Below are 17,123 nucleotides of genomic sequence, written 5' to 3'. Positions count from 1 at the left end.
GCCTCTTGCGTCAATTTAATTACTCGAGTCCCTATTATCCTTGTAGTGTTCGAGGTAATGAATCTTTGAGAGTGCTGGCGGTCACTGATACAGTGTATCTACATTTTAAAAAAGTAGGAGCTTAAAAAATAGAGCTTAAAAATACAGACAGAAGTCCTCTCTTTTCTGTAACGTGGCAGAATGTTTTGAATCTTTGCTCCTTGCAGCGAAGTAGTCTAAGCTATCTTAGAGTGTGTCCTGCCATGAAGCCGGGAAGGAGAGGAGCTCTTTTCTTGTTCTCACATCCGCGCAGCTGACGCTGAGAAATGGGGCAGTGAACTGGGCTAGGATGCGGTCGATTGGTCACACACACTCCTTATAAATCTACAGAAATAGTATAAAATTTTATTCAATCTTTTTCGTACTCCATATACAGACTTGTACTGATAATAAAGCTGTGCGATAGAAAACCCAGTTCATTATCATCAGTACTTCCGGGCATACAAAATCCGACGTAGTGGACAAAATAACTCCTTTGGTACTACCAAATAACTCCTTTGGTACTAAATAGAAAACAGAAACACACGGACCGATACGTGCACAAACAATCAAACCACCAGCCGAGCCAGAAAAGAGGCATGATAAATACGCTCGTAAAGCGAGCAGGACGAATATGTGAGCCGCAGCACCTCAGACGCGAAATGCAAAACCTGGAAAGTGTTCTGAGGAGCAATGGGTACTCTACAAGTTATATTAGAAGTGTATCAGAGCCAAACACTCGGCGAAGTAAGGACTCAGAAAAAGAAATGTCGGGTGCTGCCATTTTGCCATACATTCCCAGAGTGACGGACAGAATCGGCCGTATATTGCGCAAACACGGCGTAAATACGATTTTCAAACCGACAAGGACGATCAAAGAATGCCTTAGATCGGCAAAGGAGAAAACGGACCCACTTGCAATGTCAGAGATATACCGTATACCATGCACATGCAAGTTTATGTCGGAATGACTGGACGATCAATCAACACTAGGATCAAAGAACATAAGCGACATTGCAGGTTGTGGCAGGTGGAGAAATCGGCCGTGGCAGAGCACGCATTGTGTGAGACCGACCACGTAATAAAATTCGCCGACACGGAAGTTCTGGCTGTAGAGAAGCACTATCACACGCGCTTGTTCAGAGAAACTGTAGAAATACAAAAACACGCCAACAGTTTCAACAAGAAAGAAGAAAGCCTTCAGGTAAACGGATCCTGGCTTCCCGTACTGCAGCGAACGACCGTCGCAGGTAGAAAGAGGAGAACTGCACCGAAAATGACCAAGGAGAAGCCCTCGGACGTTGGTGCGCCAGGTACATACGGTCTGCGGCCGCAGGCTCGGCTCCAGTTCACCACCGGCAATGGAGGCTGAAGCTTTGACAATGCCAGCCAATCGTGCTGGCGAAACGTCAGTAAAATCATTAGATGTACGTCGGCCGCAGAAACCGAGACAGAAGCCAAAAGGCAGTTTGTCAGTTCTATTTTCTTACTTGAATGAGAATGTATTGAGGGCATACGTAACACCTGTATGTTTCATTTTATGGAAGTCTGTGTAAAATACAAGCGTTGGAAAATTCTTGTCCATTGATGAGTCATGTGACGTATATCCAGTGTGCTCGCTTTTGTATATATCCACCTACACTGAATGAACATCTGTCCGAGCCATGAATGCGTATGTTGAGAAATCGGATACCTCCAACATGTAACGATACTCATACGTTGCACTGTCTCATACACGGGGCAGACTACAAAGAATGGCACACGACAACATTACAACTCCTCAAAGAATCTAAAGCAATTGAAGACCTAGAAAGAATTAGTGGAAAATATTTCAAGAATGTTGTAATAAGAATACACAAGAGAGAGGCCTTTAGACCCGCTCCCAGGCCAAACGTAACGATAACAAAGACAGCAATCGTGACAGGGAAAATAAAGAATCATGTTGCAGGAACGGAAGATGAAAAGACACACACAAAGACGATGAAACAAATAACAGTCATAGCTAAAAACTTCATAAATACTTAGAATAACATAAGACATAGAAATACATACTGACACAGCTACATAGTAACAAACATAAAGAGAATTCTGGTCACAAAAATATAAATCGGTGGCCCCATTCCGAGATCTGCCATCCTGCCAATCCACATAAAATATTGACAGTAATAACGGGTATAATAATCGGTTTTGAAATGTAGTTCATAGCAGTGTGTAAATTAGTGGCCGGCTATTTTTCCAAAAGGGTCACTTAAAAATTATTACTAATTAAGGAAACGAATCCTTAATATACAGTCAAATTACATATCTAACTCGAAATTTCAGTCAGAAAGGAAAAGGCTCGATGCAGTTCCGACGCTTTCCCTGCAGAACATTGACGTAGGCGGGCAACCATTTGCTCTGTGCTTTCCTATCCTTAATTTATTGTCTTCTAAGGTATTAACATTTTCACTTAAACACTCAGTTCCCTTTAATTGATTTGCAGCTTCTGTTTTGGTTAATTTTCTTCGTAGATTACTATTACTGATTTGATTTTTTCTTTGCTGGAAGCAATATTTGACCGCGTAATGTAAAACATTTATGTTACCCGAAGAAAACCGTAAAATGTACATACTAGGTAACTTGTCTTTAGATATGCAACAAGTGAAATGAATAGTACTTGAGGAAGCGGTAGAAGGTAAATATGCAGAGGAAGACTGAGAATGGAAAGTGTCAAACAGATATTGGATGGCAACCGGTGTAAGCCTTGCTCTGAGATGAAGAGGTTGGCTCAGGAGAGGGATTCGTGGTGGTCCGCATCAAACCAGTCAAGAGACCTGAAATTTTGTAGTTATTTATACAGGTGACACGTTATTCGTGGACATATTTATATGAACCACTTTATGTTCTGTGTACGAGGGTGTACTGAAAAGTGATGCCTCTGGATTTTTTATTCTGTTCTTAACGTCGGTCGAGGTATTACACGCCTTGCATACTAATCAATCGACGTGGCAGTGTGTAACGTAACTGTGCCGCTGCGTGAGAGGCCGTCAGGAGAAAAAAATGGCTCTGAGCACTATGGGAATTAACTTCTGGGGTCATCAGTCCTCTAGAACGTCGAACTACTTAAATCTAACTAACCTAAGGACATCACAAACATGCATGCCCGAGGCAGGATTCGGACCTGCGACCGTAGCGGTCGTGCGGTTAGAGACTGTAGCGCCTAGAACCGCTCGGCCACTTCGACCGCCCCCCAGGAAACTAAAATCACAAATACGAAGAGATTATCCACACATCTACATCTGTATCTACATTGACATTCTGCAAATCACATTTAAGTGCCTGTCAGAGGATTCATCGAACCACCTTCTCAATTCTCTATTATTCCAATCTCGTATAGCGCGCGGGAAGAATGAACACCTATATGTTTCCGTACGAGCTCTGATTTCCCTTATTTTATCTTGGTGATCGTTCCTCCCAATGTAAGTCGGTGTCAACAAAATATTTTCGCATTCGGAGGAGAAAGTTAGTGATTGGAATTTCGTGAGAAGATTCCGTCGCAACGAAAAACGCCTTTCTTTTAATGATGTCCATCCCAAAGCCTGTATCATTTCTGTGACACTCTCTCCCATAATTCGCGATAATACAAAACGTGCTGCCTTTCTTTCAACTTTTCCGATGTACTCAATCAGTCCTATCTAGTAAGGATCCCACAACGTGCTACAGTATTCTAAAAGAGCACGGACAAGCGTAGTGTAGGCAGTCTTCTTAGTAGGTCTGTTACATTTTCTAAGTGTCCTTCCAATAAAACGCAGTCTTTGGTTAGCCTTCCCCATATTTTCTGTGTGTTCCTTCCAATTTAAAATGTTCGTGATTGTTATACCTAGGTATACAGCACCCGCTCCTTCAGCATGACAAACGCTGCGACATCTGCAACATCCGGACGCCTTGGGTTCACACTCATTGATTATCCTCCATACGCCCTCAGTTTGGGCCCATCCGATTTAAAGAACACCTTCGAGGACCTCACTTGGATGGTGATGATGCGGTGATAGTAAAAGTGAGGTTGTGGCGCCGTATATAAGTTAAAAATTCTTCAGTGACGGTATCAACCATCTAGTCCCTCATTGGGACAAATATATTCCTCGCCAGGGTGACTATGATGATAAATAAATATTTAAACACGAAGAATGAAGATGCAGAATTTTAACAAAATTTGTTTTATTTTAAAAGCTTTAAGAGTTTTCACATAAAACGTTCTGATTATTTACATTTCAGCACTCCCACGTAAAAAGAACTACAGTCGTATGGCACAGCAATTTTCCTGTTCTATTACCCAGACTTTCTTCGCTCTGCTTAATAACTGTATGCTGTATGCTATAGTTTTCCAGGACAGCAGTTATCGCAGCCTATATCAGTATTTTGTATGTACTTCCATCTCTTGTCTCATATGCCTGTATTTCTATTGCGTATTGTGGATTATGCTGTATTTGTGCCGTACCAGCAACCGTATGCGACGAAGTTGAGAGGTATTATTTGAGTGCCGAAAATATTCTGACACATAAGCAAACGCGCTACAATACTGAAATGTCTTCTTTTTTCAGATGCAGTCGATAACGTTTCTGCGGGTTCCTGAAGGAAGATCTGCCGGGCGAATCTAAACTCGTAGAGACTGAGTAAGCGGCGCAGAGAAATTGGATTTCCATATCAAGTAAGTCAGCTCGAATCAATACAGAGTGCCTTAGCAACACACAGGACACGACCTTCCCCCTGACTTCTAGGAAAACTAAAATTCTACAACTTTTGTACCTGCAGCATTCAACTCGAAGCTGGACGCACACGCAAAAAGACTATGGATGAGATCGTAGTGAATCATGCAACATTCATGTGAGTGTAATGCCTCACGCACACTGTCGTTTCTCCACGCATTGGCCAACTGGAACAATCCAAGTAGCAAATAAACTGTTTTGGCGGTTTATAGCCAACTCTACACGACAAAAAGTAAATGTCCCGATATTTTCATGTTGAAAAATTTTGCGCACGGGTACAGCGTAAAACACAGTAAAATATGAGGATTGTAACCTCCCCCTCACTTATCGACCTCAATGACAGTGAAAAATTAAACCGCGTGTACCTAATGAAATTTGGGAAAAGCAATCGTCACCGAACTTAATTTGTCGGTAAAGAGGGAGGAAAGGGTTACATCTAAATGAAAGGGAAATTGCAAATGAAACTGGTGGAAATTAATTTTGAAAAGGGGTAAAGTTAATAAAGAAAGTAAATCTGTGGCCGTTACGTTAACAATTAACTAGCGGTAATTAGATATTTGAGATTTGGGGAAAATTACGGTCGCCAGTCCTATGGACAATTACTATAGTAACTGAAAAAGAAAGGTTATTACACATATAATTAGCACTAGAAGCGTGGTAACTGAAGGTTGACACGTGTAGTTTGAAAACTGAAAGTTTGTCAGAAGTAATAAATTTCGCTACACTCTGCCTTAATTTAGCAAAAGAATTAATAAAACCGGAAAATCGAAAGTTAATTTAGTGACTGAAGTTAATAGTGAGCTTTCTTTCTGAAGCACATCGAAATTCAGTAAAATACGGTTAGTCTTGGACTACCTCAACAGTCATTTCAAAAGCTACTTGAATATACGCAATTTAGAAATAAGAGATTTAACTTTGAACTTAAATTAAATGATTCTGAACAATTAACAATAGTAAAATTTAGTACGTACCAAGCTGAGCTGCAGTCACAGGTAAGCTAAAATACGGTAACAAAACTCGCACTCTTAATTTGTGCTTGTGTAATCTAAATATTGTAGCCAGCTATGAATACCTTAATTGAACTTTGAAATTAAAGCAGTGAAATCGAATGATGCTGGCGTTTGAATTTCAACGACACTCGGGTTCTTTCCGGAAAAGGAAGGGACCCTGCTTGGTAATGCAATTGGGACAATGAGCAACAAACGTTCATGCTAAGTTGCTCTAATTTTGTGATGCAACAATTTTAAAAGTTTGAAAAACTGAGGTCTGCCATACAGTTCTAAAACTTTACGTGATTCCAGTCTTCCTTGTTGGTTGATTGAAGGTTTGAAGCTGTCGATCGAGGAGGTGGCGACAGTCACTCATTGTCGGCCGTCGCTGTTGCAGAAGCTGGATGTTGGCGCGCCTTCTTCTCGACACGGTCACCAGACGAAACGGGCTCTTGATGTGCGCCAGCTAATGCTTCCCGTCCGCGACACCATGTCAGAAACTATCATCGCTAGTCGAGCGCAATTACATGCTGCCAAACCCCGAAAGCGCGGCAACTCGCGGGAGCGTCACACAACACACCTGCTCCACTCGCTACTCCAGCCAGACTCTCCCTCTGCCCGCGCTCCACGCGACAGAGTTAACACTACCAAAGATCCTCAACACTTTGGTTCTCCACACAACCTATCGATGTATTCGTTCGATAGCATAGTTTTCCCTAGACCAGACCCAGCGTATAAATACAAATAATATTCACAAAACAAACCAACATAAATGCGTAAATATATATATGTATACAAACAGTAGAACAATTACAATATATAAAGAGACAGAAATGTCATATCTTGAGGTAACAAAACAAGGAAAAAAAATTATAGTACAATAGATGGAAATAGGGGGATATGCATTTCCGGCGTTACAGGGTCACAGACATATTCCATTCACTATTATATACAGTTACTTGCATGAGAAACAGAAGTTGCGAAGCTGAGTCAAGTAATAACTGTAAACAGTTTTTAATATTTCCTGAAGGGCACAAGTAGCAGGACATAACCTTCTCCCCGCGAGTTCGCCAACGGCTTCAGTTTGCTTGAATTCTCGTGGATAATAATTCGTTTGTGAATCTTCGCAGCCACTCGAAAGTCTCTTATGTACCTCTTCATCACAACGGATTTTTTTTGCCGCTGATTCTTGCAGTGGTTAGAATAAATGGAAACCACTCTGACAATAACTGCAGACGTCAGGCCGTGTCGTTTCGCGTAGATTGCAAGATGAAGATAATTTCTAGGAGGTTTGAATTTGATGCACAACTGATAGTGTTCTGCACGGCACATAGTTCTCTTCGATAGCACATTTGTTATGCCAAAAGGAGGTCAACATAATAGTCACTGCAGAGGTCAGAGGTCGGCACTTCCGCGCTGTGTCTGATGATGAATGACGTCATTCCTTACACATTCCTTTCATTTCACGTTAATGGTAGTGCATCCAAGTTTTATGCAAGTAAGACACTGTCATCGCACCGTATAGTCGTTCTCGTAGTTTCTGTAGACTATTAAGTTTCTGGGCACCTTCCCTGCAAACATTTTGTGAAACTTGGGTATTTGTGTGCACTACATTCTGTTTTAGTCCATTATTGATGTTTACAATTACTATATTGTCATTCATTGCAGGTCGCTGGTTTTCTGATTTTCCATAATGATGATTTTAACAGCTGTGTTATAATCTGGAGTGACGTGAAGTGCCTGGTACGAATGAAGAGCATTTCTGTCACCTATCGCCTGCTTGTTGCCGTAATAAAGCTGTATTACAATACTTGACTTTCATTGACACCGATGTGGATATCGCACAAGGATCATGGGAAAAAGGCAGACAGACTAGGGCGCATACAGAGGCAAATAGACAGCCATTTTCTCGTCGCCTAATAGATGAATGTAATAGGAAAGAAAAGCAACTGTATTGGTACGATAGTACATTCAACATGCGATGTACAGTAGTTTGCGTAGATCTTTAAGATAAATCGTTTTTGCCCATGACTTACAAAATAATAAGCTAACGGAATGATTATTTAGGTAGGTGGACGTAAGAAACGTAACTCCTTGTGTGGAGATATGGTCACAATTAATTTAATTACTTGAGAGAGTTGCAACAACGAGTTATAATTTTTGATGTAGGAAACAAGTTATTTCATTGCGCAGCTGAGGTTCTTCAACCAACTGTGTACATGTCAATTGTAATCCAGTTTTAGTTATGGAGCCAGAAACTTTCAAGTTTTTAGGGGTGCCTACAACATTCTGAAAATAATTGACTGCGTTCAAAAGGTTGTTCTTGTAGCGGAATATTCATTGAAGTGACGAGTTCAAACTAGTGCACTCTTTCCTGAATCAGTAGGCCTTCCAAGCGACCTGCGGACTAAATGTAAAGTTGCTGGTGTCCGGAGCGACAAACTTCCTGGATGCTGTGATCGAAGTCCTATACCGTTATAATCTAGGATGTATTCTTGCAATGACGGTTTCGAGAAATAAGAAGTTTGAGAGGGCCATTACGAAGTGTTCTTTTCTGATACAGTGCATCACGAATTTCATGTCAGCACACGAAAAGTCATAGGTATCAGCCAGGAGAACAGTTAGCGTCGCTGACAGGAAAGCGGAAAGTCTCTTGCAGGAATTCCGCAGCTCGTGGTCGTGCGGTAGCGTTCTCGCTTCCCGCACCCGGGTTCCCGGGTTCGATTCCCGGCGGAGTTAGGGATTTTCTCTGCCTCGTGATGGCTGGGTGTTGTGTGATGTCTTTAGGTTAGTTAGGTTTAAGTAGTTCTAAGTTCTAGGGGACTGATGACCATAGATGTTAAGTCCCATAGTGCTCAGAGCCATTTGAACCATTTTTGCCATCTGGCGGAAAGTTGCGTTCTGCAAACGGACCGTGGATAATTTCATTCCGTATGCCTTATAAAGTGTTCTCAGGTGAACTTGGGTTCAGTACGTGCAGTGCACATTACTGGACCACAGATGGGTACATCATGACAATCGGCGTAGGAAGTGGTCCCATAACGTTTGGTGTTGAACCTTCGGAGATGAAATCATCGATCTACACTACTTAGCAGGTACACTGACTATTGAGATGTATAGAGCTTTTATTGTGTACAAATTAGGTGTTCTCCTTGAAATTGTTTTTCGTGTGATGTTATGCAAGAACTGATCAGGTTATTGTTTGGAAGATGGTTAAGATACCTTGGTAATCAGGAATGGCCCTACTGTCGCTGATTTGGCGCCAGTAGATTTTTTATGTGGGAGTAGCTGAAGAATCAGTATTCATGATACCCAACTCACAATCCCAGATTGATTTGAAACAAGTCATCGGGGAAGCTTGCCATTGTGTGACACCAACAACTTTTACATCTAGTCTGTAGGTCGTACTGAAAGCGTATGGATTTGTTTACTCAGGAAAATGAGCATGCGTTTCAAAATCTCACTTAAATGAACTTACCGTCATCGTAAACATTCTACTGAACACGTCCAGCAACGTATGAACAGCGTTCTCTATCCACCCCCAAGACTTTGAACGTTTCCGGCTCCCTAATTAAAAATGATAAAGTAGGATTTGTGTGCAGACGTATTAAATAAATCAGCAACACTATAGGAAAAGATAATCTTATAATTAAAATATTATAACTCGTTGTTACAACTCTCTGGAAAATAAATATTTCTATGTTCCTAAGTCCACAGAAAGACTTACGATTCTTACCATTACAGTATTTCTTTAACTCATTATTTTTGAATTAAAAAAAAAAAACTTTACCTGGAACACTTCTTATGTAGATGTAGGAGGGTCATTAAATAAGTAATACAACAAATACGTGCTTAAAGCAGGTTGGTTTTATTCAGTATTCCAGTACACTACAATACGCCCCACTCTTTTGGCTACAAAACACTACCTTTCATTATAATCTCCATTAAACCCGACGGTCTTACGCCGCCCTAATGGTAGGTCGTGTATGCTCACATGCTATACTCTACTGTTCGAAGTCGTAGGCAACGTGTCGCTGCATCAACCTTCCCGTCATCCTCGTACCGATTACAGAGGAGTGCTACCTTCACTGAGCCAAATACGGAGTGCAACCTTCATTCAGCAAAATATGTGGAAGTTGGAAGGTGAGGATTCTCTTCTCTGCGGTGGTTGAGCAAGAACAATCCAATGAAGTTTTCTGAGCTCTTCTCGGGCGCGAAGAGTTCTGTGAGGCCTTGCGTTGTCATGGAGAATGAGAAGTTCGTTTGCATTTTTGTGACGACGAACACGCTGAGGGCATTTCATAAATTTCCTAAGGGTAGCTTAATACACTTCAGAGGTGATCGTTGCACCATGAGGGAGAACATCAAACAAAATAATCCCTTTAGAGTTCCAGCTGATGCCGTGGCATTGAAATTTTTCTTCGGAGAACAGGTGGTGTGGCACCACTGAATGGATTGCTGTTTGGTTTCCGCTTCGAAGAGATGAGCCTTTGTTTTATAGCCTGCGACGATGTTTGACAAAAATTTTCACGATCATCCTCGTAAAGCGCAAGTAGCTCCACACAGACGATCCTTACTTACTCTTTATGGACTTCTGCGGCGGCGAGGAACCCACCTTCGAATACCCCAAATGGTGGAAGAGTGTGGCAGCATTACGAACAGAGATGTCCAACTTAACAGAGCGGTGTTTGATTGGGATCGGTCCATCACATCGAATGAGAGTGTCCGCACGTTCCAAAATTGCAGAAGTCACAGCTGTATGCAGCCAGGCAGCACGCGGGAGATCTAGCAGATTTCCGCGACCTTGTGACGATGACTGACGCCACGTCCAACGATTCACCATGCTGTGATCACTGACAGGTCTCCGTAGACATTCTGTAAGCGCCTATGAATATCTGCGATCGTCTGATTTTTCGCCAGAAGGAACTAAATGACAGCTTTCTGCTTTGAACACACGTTCGTTGTTGACGCCATTTTGAAGGCAACGTATCGCGCTACCGCCTGTCAGAAGTTTATGAAATCACACAGCTTGAGTCGGGAACATTTAATGATGTCCCATAATAAATTCCACATTTTTGCAATCGAAATTTCCTGAGAAAAAAATGTATTGCTTTACTTACTGAACATCCCTCGCACAATGATATAAACAGACTGAATGGTTGTTGTTGTGGTGGTCTTCAGTCCTGAGACTAGTTTTATGCAGCTCTCCATGCTACTCTATCCTGTGCAAGACGCTTCATCTCCCAGTACGTACTGCAGCCTGCACCCTTCTGAATCTGCTTAGCGTATTCATCTCTAGGTCTCCCTCTACGGTTTTTACGATCCACACCGCCCTCCAATAGTAAATTGGTGATCCCTTGATGCCTCAGAACATGTCCTACCAACCGATCCCTACATCTATTCAAGTTGTGCCACAAACTCTTCTTCTCCCCAATTCTATTCAGTACCTCCACATTAGTTATGTGATATACCCATCTAATTTTCAGCATTCTTCTGTAGCACCACATTTCGAAAGCTTCTATTCTCCTCTTGTCCAAACTATTTATCGTCCATGTTTCACTTCCATACATGGCTGCACTCCCTACAAATACTTTCAGAAACGCCTTCCTGACACTTAAATCTATACCCGACGTTAACAAATTTCTCTTCTTCAGAAACGCTTTCCTTGCCATTGCGAGTGTACATTTTATATCCTCTCTACTTCGACCATCATCAGTTACGTTGCTCCTCATATAGCAAAACTCCTTTACTACTTTTAGTGTCTCATTTCCTAATCCAATTCCCTCAGCATCACCCGATTTAATTCGACTACATTCCATTATACTCGTTTTGCTTTTGTTGATGTTCAACTTATATCCTCCTTTCAAGACACTGTCCATTCCGTTCAACTGCTCTTCCAAGTCCTTTGCTGTCTCTAACAGAATTACAATGTCATTGGCGAACCTCAAAGCTTTAATTTCTTCTCCATGGATTTTAATATCTACTCCGAATTTTTTCTCTTGTTTCCTTTACTTCTTGCTCAATATACAGATTGAATAACATTGGGGAGAGGCTACAACCCTGTCTGACTCCTTCCCAACCAGTGATTCCCTTTCGTGCCCCTTGACTCTTATAAATGCCATCTGGTTTCTGTACAAATTGTAAATAGCCTTTCGCTCCCTGTATTTTACCCCTTCCAACTTCAGAATTTGAAAGAGAATATTAAGGCCTTCTCTAAATCTACAAATGCCAGAAACTTAGGTTTGCCTTTTCTTAATCTAGCTTCTAAAATAAGTCGTAGGGTCAGTATTGCCTCACGTGTTCCAATATATCTACGGAATCCAAACTGATCTTCCCCGAGGTCGGCTTCTACCAGTTTTTCCACTCGTCTGTAAAGAATTCGCGTTAGTGTTTTGCAGCCGTGACTTATTACACTGATATTTTGGTAATTTTCACATCTGTTCAAAAATGGTTCAAATGGCTCTAAGCACTATGGGACTTAACTTCTGAGGTCATCAGTCCTCTAGAACTTAGAACTACTTAAACCTAACAAACCTAAGGACATCACACACATCCATGCCCGAGGCAGAATTCGAACCTGCGACGTAGTGGTCGAGCGGTTCCAGACTGTAGCGCCTAGAACCGCTCGGCCACTCCGGCCGGCACTTCACATCTGCAAACTGAATGGTTATATACGTGATATCGCAGGAAGAGACTCTGTGCTTGTCGCAGTTGAAATCGGAGTCCTGCGCAAAATATTAGATAATTGGTCTTACAGTGCCACACGCAGATGGCACAGTTAGATGACGGGAGAGGAAGAGGCGCCTCGCTTCGCAGTGTCGGGCCGGCCCCGAGAACCGCAGTGGCGGCGGTCGACCGCTTCCTGCCTGGCGCGACATCCGCGCCCGACATATTGCACGTCGCCGGCCGCTGCCGCTGTCGCTCGTCCAGTCTGACGTCGGAGCACAGCGCTGCGCCGTGCTGAGTGGCCGCAAGAAACGGGTCGCACCCTCCAGGCGCCACACGTGCGGTCCGCCATACTTTTCGCGAAGCGTGTTCCTCGGATCCGACACGAGTTGCAATTAATCAGTGGGAAAGGAACCATCAGCCATCCTGTCGTAAGCTGTCGGTGAGTAATGGTGTTGCTGTGCATCGCGATAATGGATGCTCCCTTTGTTGCTTATTAGAACAGTTCTGTACCTCAGAATGACATGAGTGTAAATGTTGTGCTACAGTTTATTTCCTAAACGATGCGGCTTACATCGTGCTAAAGTACTGTCAGGTCTCATCATATGTTAACTTATACTTCCGTCGCTTCTTGGTAGAACGAAATACAACACAGGTTCAACGGTTGGCGGGCTACTAACCTTTTTGCCTTTTTCTGTCCGTGCGAAGGGATAGCTTGACTTACTTAGTCTAGCAGACATACATTTCATAAACAGGCATAGAGCAAATCCCCGCCCCCCTCTGTGTGATTGACAGGACCACTCTTAACTTGGACTTGACGGGGTGTAACGAGCTCACAGCTCTGCCTTTGGCTTTAAAGCGAATTTTTAACGGCACATTTTTCGGAATTTCCCTTAGAGCATGGTGGATCGAGGCAATGAGACATTGTTGGGTGTTTTGTTGTCTTCCGCCATTTTGCCATTAAGCGCCGCCTACCACTCCACCTTTCATTGTACTACACAGGGCCGAGGGCACTCAGGAACGCACTGGAGCTCGTGAAACTTCTTGTAGAGGAAAGTTTCTTATCAGCACTGACTCTCTCAACGCTCTGCAAATGGTTCAAATGGCTCTGAGCACTGTGGGACTTAACTTCTGATGTCATCAGTCCCCTAGAACGTAGAACTACTTAAACCTAACTTACCTAAGGACATCACATCCATCCATGCCCGAGGCAAAATTCGAAACTGCGACCGTAGCGGTTGCACGGTTCCAGACTGTAGAGCCTAGAACCGCTCGACCGCCTTGCCAGCCAACGCTCTGAAAGCTATTCAGCACATTTTCCCAGCAGATAGAATAGTTCAGATCGTCCAAGACACTACCCGCTACCTGCGTAGGCAGAAGAAAGAGATGACCTTCTGCTGGGCCTCTGGGAATCGGAGGGGAACGAGAAAGCTGTCAGAGCAGCGAAAGCAACCTGTCAGGAAAATACCACACTTCAATTTCCCGGTCTCCTCACAGGCTGTATTGTCGTGGGTCACAAAATCGGGTGTTGGCTGAGTCTTGGAAGGCAGTGGCTGGAAGTGAGTAACAGCAAGCTGCGGTCGGTAAAACCGACTATTCGTCCGTGGCGCACTTTCTTTCAGACTGGACGAAGGCACGAAGTGTTCCTCAGTCGCCTTCGCATTGGACACTGCTCAGTGATCCATGATTATATCTTGTGATAAGAAGACACTCGCGATACACCATGTTTTAATGTCCTATGTGTTGTATGCTGATAGAAGGGAAGCCTAGGATCTTAAATTTTCGGCAATGACGCGGCAGTTATTTACATTTTGTGTGTTGACAGGATTCTCGCCCAGTTAAATGTCTTTTTTAGTGGCTGTGTCATTCTTTTAGTTCCGTGATCAGTCAGCTTTCTCACTGACTTCCACGATTCTATGAGTTCTTTTAAAATGTGGTAACTGTGTGATCTACTGGTACCTGCATGCGACGTTTTCTGTTATGGTGGCTATCCATCCATCCATCCATCCATCAATTGGTAGAACATAGCTATAAAAATAAAAGCTCAGTATTTATTTAGTTAATTGTCTTTCGGCTTACATCGTCAGACTTTAACTGACTCTCGTTGTCAAAGACGCTCCAATATCTGAAAACAACATTGTAAAGGATGTTACTCATCTAGTCTGCGACAGGAACACGCGTAACTGAATTACAAGGTAAAAAATTGAAGAGTAAATAAATACAGCGTGTACCAGGAGCAATAGTTAGTATTCAGAGATATGGCAGGAACGATAATTCGAAGCAAAATTATCTAGTAAACGTGGGCTGTAAGATGTCTACTTCGAGAGCTATAAGCAATTGTTCAGTAGCAGAGACATTTTTCACAATAGCAAAGATAGACAAGCGCTCCTAGCTACTATGGTATGCATTCTAGAGCCTATGTTTACTAGACTTTTTGCTTAGAACGATTGTTCCTGTCACATCACTGAATGCTGACGATTCCTCTTGGAACATCCTGTTTAAAGGGAGCAAACCAGGATAAATACGTGTTAATACTAAACACTGTCTATATAATAACCGAAATCAAATTAATAATCCCTGTAATGTAGAATTAGTACTTGGCAAGAGTACTGATGAATGACTTGAACAAGTTTTTACATACGGAGGGCAATAAAAATAATGACGATAATTCCACTTGGAATCTGTGGAAGGTAAATCAGCTTAGTTTTTGTTGTAAGTATTTGTCAGGTATTATTGTTTTCCTGACATTTTCTGTATCCTGGAGGACCTCCTCACTATGGATCATTTGGAATGAAAGTAAATCTAATCTAATCTACGTAAACAGAGTCAACAGAGTTGAGAGTTATAACTACAGACTATATGAAGTACATAGGCATACAGAACAAAATAAATAAATACAGGTAAACGGAGTTATTGAAATAATAGACAGGGTAGGACATATTTGGAAAACTGTGCGGATTAAGAGTAGTTTAGAAGAGGGAAAGTACTGTGTTCGGTGATCATTTGATATTAAATCAGGACTGTGAACCCGATGTTTCCAAGGCTTCCGCAAACCTGAGTTTTTTGCCGTTCGTTTGTCAAGTGGTGCACACATGTCTGTGGCTGGTACAGGTGGCCCTCACTCTGTACTAGTAGATGCTCAGTAAATGTGGAATCATAATTCTACAGATGTGTCACAATCTAGATAACATCATTTCCAGTCACAATGTACCTTACATTCTGAGCATCCGCAGCTACCTTTCCAAACGCAAGATTGCCCTGCCGTCGCACTGGTGCAGACAAATTTTAAAACAAAGTTCAGTAATTGCATGATCCACACACTAGCAATTTCTACGAAATTTATGGATTACGTCTTAGTCACCCTTCGTTCGCCAGCAAAGTAGACAATATTCAGTGCATAACATGTCTTGCCTATGAACGATGTGTATACCTATGACTTTTTCATTGTTGCAACTGCTGATGCTGCTTTTGGCCGGGAAACAGGTTATGTATCAATAGAACAAAAATTTTGACAGCTGTCAGAGGATGTCTGATGGTGGCCTTGTAAGCCAAATGCTATTTAGCTAAATACTTTAATCCTGTTGGAAGTAAACAACGTTGTGTTTTCCATTTATAGTTATCGGAGGTTATTTTATCAAACAGGAAATTTAGGCTTCTTATAACGTAAACTGGATGCTTGTAACCAATGGAGATGCGTATTACACATGTCATGTCTGAATAATCGGTCCGCTGTTTCACGTAGAGTTCATGTAGAAGGATTAGATCTTGACCACTCTGTGAAGCCTGCTTGACCGGCTCCATTGAAAATTCACTTTCAAATGATGACATACGATTCGAGGAAAAAAAAAAAAAACAGCGAGATGACGCAGTGCCGAACCCTTCAGTTGTCAGTTGGCGCCAGCTTTGCGTTATGTGTGTGTGCGGCGTGATGCTGTGCTGGAAATTTCTGCTCATTCCCTGACACAAAAATGTCCCCAGAAGTGAACTCTCGGTCGTCATTATCGTATCGTCGTCATCATTAGTTTCTCTCGCGGAAGACGAGCACACAAGACGTGAACGACATCTATGGCGGCTCCGAGATGCTGAAAGATCACCATCAACAACAGAGTACCTTCATCTGGAAAATTAATTAGTCCTTATTATCACTGCCCGTATTAAGCATATCTTCAAACTGTATTATAATACACCACTACACGGTAATTCCGCAAAAAAAGCGAAAGACAACAAATAAAGCTTCTTATGCCGTCTGTGAACTTCATTAATGTAGTTAATAGTACGAATAATTACTTCGTGAGGAGCTGTAGCTTAACTTCTATTTCTAATATTTGGGTCCTTGGCACTATTTGACACCGGTCACATGTACGAGGACGTTTGTAAATAGCGCGGACAAGTTCCCCATGGATAGATACATCGTAAGACGTTAAAAACTTAGTAATATTTACATTCTGGAGAAGGGACCATCGTTCGACGATGTAAATCTAGGTTTCCTTCAATTTCCATTGAAAACAAAAAACTTTCAGGTTTTCTCATCATTAACAAAGTCAGTGTGCCTGCATCACAGATTGTATGGGCAGTGGAATGGGTATAAAACGAAACGCCGCTAAAGGTCGTGCCGTATGGGAATACGAGGGTGTAGTAATAATACACTTGGCGGGAGGCCTACTTAGTTATAAAGTTAACTGTCATGCTACAGGTGATGTAATCG

The 17,123-nt window shown here is 42.2% G+C and overlaps 1 long non-coding RNA gene across 1 annotated transcript in view; it reads left to right on the top strand.

Annotated features, from left to right (window-relative positions):
• LOC124803641 overlaps window positions 1–17,123 on the top strand; it is a 1,814,685-nt gene that overhangs the window by 1,592,903 nt on the left and 204,659 nt on the right. The window contains exon 7 of the long non-coding RNA XR_007017227.1: window positions 4,599–4,705. This is a non-coding gene — a long non-coding RNA (uncharacterized LOC124803641). The remainder of the gene's footprint in view (window positions 1–4,598; window positions 4,706–17,123) is intronic.

Source organism: Schistocerca piceifrons, chromosome 1 (genome assembly GCF_021461385.2).
Source record: "Schistocerca piceifrons isolate TAMUIC-IGC-003096 chromosome 1, iqSchPice1.1, whole genome shotgun sequence".
NCBI lineage: Eukaryota > Metazoa > Arthropoda > Insecta > Orthoptera > Acrididae > Schistocerca > Schistocerca piceifrons.
This window is presented reverse-complemented; position numbering and strand designations above follow the sequence as displayed.